Source organism: Lipotes vexillifer, unplaced genomic scaffold (genome assembly GCF_000442215.2).
Source record: "Lipotes vexillifer unplaced genomic scaffold, Lipotes_vexillifer_v1.1 scaffold730, whole genome shotgun sequence".
NCBI lineage: Eukaryota > Metazoa > Chordata > Mammalia > Artiodactyla > Lipotidae > Lipotes > Lipotes vexillifer.
Window position 1 is genome coordinate 607,470 of NW_006793934.1, and position 7,404 is coordinate 614,873.

Consider the following 7,404-nt stretch of genomic DNA (forward strand, 5'->3'; position numbering starts at 1 on the left):
CAGGGCAGGTGGGTTTGTGGCTCTATGAGCTAGAGATAGGAAACTGTGTCTAAATGCTAAGTCAATTAACATTGATTTGGTACATAGTGAAGCATATACCATGTTATAAGAAAAATAAATATAACTTAAAAGCAAAGAAACACTAAACACCCAGTTAATTTATGGTGAAGCATACTAGTTTATGATTTTGGTTAATACATAGTTTAACGAGAACAGTGTTCTGCACTCATTTTTATTAAATACTGTAGGTGTTTGCTGGGGCATGAGGTAATAACACAAATACAATTAAAAAGACCATAAAATTATGGTCTCCACATGGGCTCCCAAGGATGGGTCTGTTTGAGGATTCTAGTCATCAGCATTGGGTGGTCTGCTATTGGTGCATGATACTTAAATACAGCTTTTTCCCCCTTGGGTCTGTAAGGTGTTAAGTGTTTTATAAAACCCCATAAACCCTTGTTAAACACCTTTTTTTTCATAAAGTAAACTTCAATCTTTATTTGACGTGTTTTCTGTGACATTATTTTGGCATTTTAACAAATCCTTTAAAGAATCACTCTAATAATTGCATACACCTCTGGGGTGAGGGGTGGAGGGGTATTTATTCAGGTTTTTGTACATCACATGCCTGATCCACTAAGCAACAAGCACAGCATTTTGGAACATTTTAATTTAATAAGGAAAAAAGATCAAAAGAATCTCCAGGTGGAGAAAGTTAGACTAATATGGGTATTGCATATTAACTGATTCAAAGGTAGATTTGACTACCAACTGAATTAACTATAATTCAAATATATAAGATTATTTACTACCATGAGGGCTTCCCTAAACACTGCAGAAGAAATAGCAGCACTGTTCCCCACCCTGATACTCATCGTTCCCTTTCCCTGATTTATATTTTCTCTAGAGCATTGCCTTCGAAAATAGTGTATAATTTATTTGTTGTGTTTACTATTTTTGTGTCTGTGAGAATGTAAGTTTTATGAGAAAGGAACTTTGTCTTTTAGTTCACTGTTGTGTATTTAATGTCTAGGACAGTGCTTGGGACATAATGGCACACAATAAATATTCATTGAATGAATAAATGAATGAATAAAGGAGTGAAGGAGTAAATTACATTCCATTTATGTTCCAAGATATAGCGTGAAATTCAGCTCTCTCAGAGTCCAGATTTCATATGCATGTAAGTTTCTCTTAAAGATCTCATTTCTCTCCCCTTTCAGTCCACATTTTGAATCACAAAATCTTGGCATCATTAGGAATAATATTTATATGTTTATAGGAGTCATGTGAAGTCAGACCATGTAGTATTTAGTATAAATGAATTTGCACCCTAGAGTTTCTTCCAAGTAAAAACAGGTGGTTATGTTAACTTTTTCTTTTTTTCTTTTTTTACTTTAAAAGAAAGAAAGCACCTCAGTTCACAGCAATGTTGATATTTGCAGACTCTGTGTTTCTTAAAAATATTTAACTAGGGAGGAAGATTCTGGGAAGATGGCAGAGTAGAAAGCACCAGAAATCTGTCCTCTCACCTAGACAACAATTGCACTGGCAGATGCAATTATTTTGGAACTCTGGAGTCTGTTAAAGGCTTGCAGCTTCCAGGGAAAGTCTTTGACAATAACTTGCAGTTAATTTTAATCAATTTCAATTCAGCACAGTAGCAGCTCCCCAGCCAAGGCAGACAGCTGTGTACTTGATCTTGGAGCAGCTTCCATGCAGCTTGCAGGAGCCAAGGTAGGCATTGAGGACTATGTCCTCTAAATATTGAAGATCTGTATTCTGATTGCTTCTTCTGATCATGGAAGTGCAGACACAGAGGTGGCCAGCTATTATTTGCACCACCCCCCTCCATTGTTGCAAGCCTCTCCCCCCCTGGTTCAAGTGACTTCCAGGGGAGGTAATGAGTTGGCACCCCCCCCCTTTTTTTTAACCCTCCTTCATTTTTCTGTTTCTCCCCTTTTGGGAGTCAGACATTGAAACCTAGGACATTCAAAAGCAGCTGTATATATAGAGGAAATTAGAAAGTCATTACACATGCCCAGGGAAAGGCACAGGCTCAGAAAATACCTGCAAAGACATTAAGTTTACACCTCAGGGCAAGCTTAAAACAATCAAAATAAGACAAAAACATAAACCAGCAAGCCCTTGAGAAAGGAGGAGAATCTAATTTCAAGAGATACCACATTATTAGATTCAAATATCCATTTTTCAACAAAAGAAAATCTCAAGGAATATAAAGAAACAGGGAAGTATTGCCCATTCAAAGGAAATAAATAAACAGAAACTATCTTTGAGATAGACAAGAAGGTAGACATACTAGACAAAGATTTTAAAAACCACTGTTGTATAAATACTCAAAGAACTAAAGGAAGATGTGGGGAAAGTCATATAAGCAATGCATGAACAAAATGGAAATGCCAATAAAGAGACAGAAAATTTAAAAAGATGCCCAAAAGAAATTCTAGGGCTGAAAAGTACAATAACCGAAATGAAAAATTCACTGAAGGGATTCAAAGGCAGATTTTGACAGGCAGAAGGAAGATTCAGCAAACTTGAAGATAGGACAATTGGAATTATCAAGTCTTAGGAGCAGAAAAAAAAAGTAAGATTAAAGAAAAGTAAACAGAGCCTAAGGGACTTGTGGGACATCATCAAGTGGACCAACTTACACACTGTGGGAGTACCAGAAGGAAAAGAAAGAGAGAAAGTTAAGGAGAGATTATTTGAAGAAATAATGGCTGGAAACCTCCAAAATTTGATGAGAGACAAGAAGATAAACATCTAAGGTTGGGAATTCCCTGGTGATGCAGTGGTTAAGAATCTGCCTGCCAATGCAGGGGACGTGGGTTCGATCCCTGGTCCGGGAAGATCCCACATGCCGCGGAACAACTAAGCCCATGCACCACAACTACTGAGCCTGCGCTCTAGAGCCCACAAGCCACAACTACTGAGCCCACATGCCGCAACTACTGAAGCCTGCACACTCTAGGGCATACATGCCTCAACTACTGAGCCCATGTGCTGCAACTACTGAAGCCTGTGTGCCTAGAGCCCATGCTTCACAACAAGAGAAGCCACCACAGTGAGAAGCCCGTGCACTGCAACAAAGAGTAGCCCCCACTTGCCGCAACTAGAGAAACTCTGCATGCAGCAACGAAGACCCAACGCAGCCAAAATAACAAAACAAAACAAAAAAACCTAAGGTCAATGAAATCCAAATAGCATGAATTCAAAGATGTTCATACTGCTATCATTATAATCAAACCATTAAAATTCAAAGACAAAGAGAATCTTAAAAGCAGCAAGAGGAAAGCAAATGGTCACACACAAGTGGTCCTCAATAAGATTATCAGTAGATTTATTATCAGAAAATTTGGAGGTAGGAAGACAGTAGGTGGATATATTCAAGTGTTAAAAGAAAGAATCTGTCAACTAAGAATCCCAAGAATCCTATATCCAGCAAAACTGTCCTTGAAAAGTGAGGGAGAAATTAAGACATTCCCAGATAAACAAAATCTGAGCAAGTTCTTTACCACTAGACCTGCCCTGCAAGAACTCCTAAAGGGAGTCCTGCAGGTTGAAACAAAAAGACACTAGACAATAACTTGAAGCTTTATGAAGAAATAAAGATCTTAGTAAAGGTAAACATATGGGCAGTTATTAAAGTTAGTATTACTGTACCAGTAGTCTATGACTCCATTTTTTTTGTCTTCTGCATGATTTAAGAGACTAATACATTTTTTAAATTTATTGTTGTAAAAGCTAGTATTATTATAACTTTTGTCTGTAACTTCACATTTTGTTTTCTATGTAATTTCAAAAGGCTAATGCCTTTAAAAAGCCAAAATATTAGTTTAAGTTTTGGACACACAGTGTAAAAAGATATAATTTTGTGACACTAGTAACTGAAAGGGGTGGGGACATAGCTATAAGTGAGCAGAGTTTTTGAATGTTTTTGGAGTTAAGCCAGTGTGAATTCAAATTAGTGTTATAAGTTTAGGATGTTAAATGTAATCATCGTGGTAACCACAAAGAAAATAGTTATAGAGTATACATAAAAAGAAATTAGAAGAGAATTAAACCCTTTTACTACTGAAAAATTAGCTAAATACAAAAGAGACCGTAATGCAGGAAACGAGGGACAAGAAAGTTACAAGTCATATAGAAAACAAATAGCAAAATGACAGAAATCCCTCTTTATCAACAATTACTTAAACGTAAATGGATTAAACTCTCCAATCAAAAGACAGAGATTGGCAGAATGGGTTAATAAACAGATCCAACTAAATGCTGTCTACAAGAGAGACTCATTTTAGATCCAAAGACACAAATAGATTGAAAGTGCAAGAATGGAAAAAAAGATATTCCATGCAAATAGTAACCAAAAGTGAGCAAGGGTGGCTATATTAATATCAGACAAAATAGACTTTAAATCAGAAAAGTACAAGAGACAAATGAGGACATTATATATTAATAAAAGGTTCAATACAGCAAAAAGATATTGCCATTATAAACATTTATGCACCTAATAATGGACCATCAAAATATATGAAGCAAAAATTGATAGAATTGAAGGGAGAGACATTTCTACAATAATATTTGGAGACTACAATATTTGACTCTCAATAATGGATAGAACAACAAGACAGAATATAAGTAAGGAAATAGAGGACTTGAACAACGTAATAAACCAACTAGATCTAACAGGTCTAATACAGGACAGTCTACTGGATAACAAAATACACATTCTTCTCAAGTGAGCATGTAATGAATATTTTCCGGGATAGACATATATTAGGTCACAAATGAACTCTCAGTAGATCCAAAGATATATCATACAAAGTATCTTCTCTGACCACAACAGAATGAAGTTAAAAATCAATCACAGAATGGAAAATTCACAAATTTGTGGAAATTAAACAACTAATGGATCAAAGAAAAAAATCACAAGGGAAATTAGAAAGTACTCAGAGAGTATGATAGACTGAATGTTTGTGTTCCCCTCAAATTTGTTGAAAATCTAACCCCCAGTATGGCTGTATTTGCAGATGAGACCCTTAGGAAGTAATTAAGGTTAAATGGGGTAGTAAGCATGGGCCCTTGATCTGATAGGATTAGTATGCTTATAAGAAGAGACACCAGAGAGTTCTCTCTCTCTATCTCTCTCTCTCTCTCTCTCTCCTCACCAAGGAAAGGCCATGTGAAGACACACTGAGAATGTGACCATCTGCAAGCCAGGAAGAGAGCTCTCACCTTGATCTTTCCAGTTTCCAGAGCTGTGAGAAAATAATATAATTGTTGCTTGAGCCACAGAGTCTGTGGAATTTTGTTACAGCTGCCCTAGTAGAGAGATTTTGGTACCATGAAGTATATTGCAGCTGTAAAATTACCTGAAAATGTGGAAATGGCTTTGGAACTGGGTAATGGGTAGAGGCTGCAGATTTGGGGGATACCTGCTAAAAAAAAGCCTCAGTTGCCATGAAGGAACTGTTGGTAGACATATGGATTCTGGTGAGGGATCTTAAAGCAAAGAGGAGAGCCAGAGAGAAAACCTCCATCTTCTTAGGGAATATGTAAATAATCATAAAGAAAATGTTGGTAGAAATATACATGTTAAAGGCCATTCTGGTCAGGTCTCAGATGGAAATTAAGAACAGGATACTGGAAATTGATAAAAAGGCGATCCTTGTTATAAAGTGGCAAAGAAGTTGGCTGACTTGTGCTCTAGTAGTTTGTGGAAGATAGAAGTTGTGAACAATGAAATTGGATATTTAGCTGAGGAGATTTCTAAGCACAATGTTGAAGGTGAAACCAGGGCCTCTTGACCACTTATAGTAAAATGCAAGAGGAGAGCTATGAATGAAAGGAGGAATTATTAAACAAAACAGAACCAGAACTTAAAGCTTTGGAAAATTCTCAGCCTCTCCATATTGCAAAAAATGAGAAAGCATGTAGTAAGGAGAACACCAAGCGTGTGGTTGGACTGCAACTCAATGAAAAGATTATGGGATTATAGGATCAGAAACCCTTCCAGTTTGAACTGAAGGGGACATGGGTGAACTAAATGAAAGGAGGCTGTTGGAATTCTTAGATTCAAGAGAAAAGGACAGTAGGGCTATTTGGCTGTGAACATGTGCTATTCTTCAAGAAAAGGGAAGAATGATCCTGAAGGTGATTCAGAGATCATCAGGCTCATGGCCTCAGTTTCAATGGCCAGACAGCCTCTGCTCAGCAGAGCTGTGGAGACAAGATTCCTGCCTGGCAGAATTGCAGGGGTGTGACCCTTGCCCAGTAGAGCTGTGGAGATGGGTCCACTGCCCCAGTGAGTCCAGAAGGCGGGACAGCCACCACAGTGGGTTCAGAAGGCAGACCATCAAACAAAATTGGACTATACTTGGGCCTTAAGCTCTAATGGAATTTGCCTTGCTAGGTTTTGAACTTGCTTGGGAGCCATCACCCCTTTCTTCCTTCCAATTTCTCTCTTTTGGAATGAGAATGTCTACTCTATGCCTGTCCCACCATTATATTTTGGAAGAACATAACTTGTCTGGTTTACAGATGGAGAGGAATTTTGCATCAATATGAATTGTACCTGGAATCTCACCTGTATATGATTTAGATCATTTTCAGATGAGGCTTTGGGCTTTGGACTTTGGGGCTCTTGATATGGAATGAATGTATTTTGCATGTGAGAAGGAATGAATTTGGAGGACGTAATGTTATGGACTGAATGTTTGTGTCCCCTCAAAATTCATATGTTGAATTTGCCCTAATCCCAGTGTGACTGTATTTGGAGATGGGGCCTCTAAGGAAGCAACTAAGGTTAAATGAGGTAAGAAAGGTAGGGTCCTGATCCCATAGAATTAGTGTCCTTATAAGAAGAGACATCAGAGAGCTCTGCCTGCCTCTGTCTGTCTGTCTGTCTGTTTCTCTCTCTCTCTCTCTCTCTCCATGGGCACAAGAAGAGTTTGTGAGAGCACACAGTAAGAAGGCAGCAGTCTGCAACTCAAAGGGAAAGTTCTTACCAGATACCAACTCTGTTGGCACTTGATCTCCAGTCTCCAAAACTGTGAGAAAATAAATTTTTGTTGTTTAAGCCACCCAATCCATGATTTTCTGTTACAACTTCCCAAGCAAACTAAGACAGCGACAAATGAAAATGAAAGCACAGCATACCAAAACTTATGGGATGCAGTGAAAGCAGTGCTAAGGGGGAAATTTATGGTTATAAACACTTACATTAAAAACCCCCAAAATATTTTAAATCAATAACCTTAACTTTACAACTTATGGAACTAGAAAAAAGAACAAACTAATCTCAAAGTTAGAAGAAGGAAGGAAATAATAAAGAGTAGAACACAGATAAATTGAAACTAGAAAATCCATAGAGAAAAATCAACA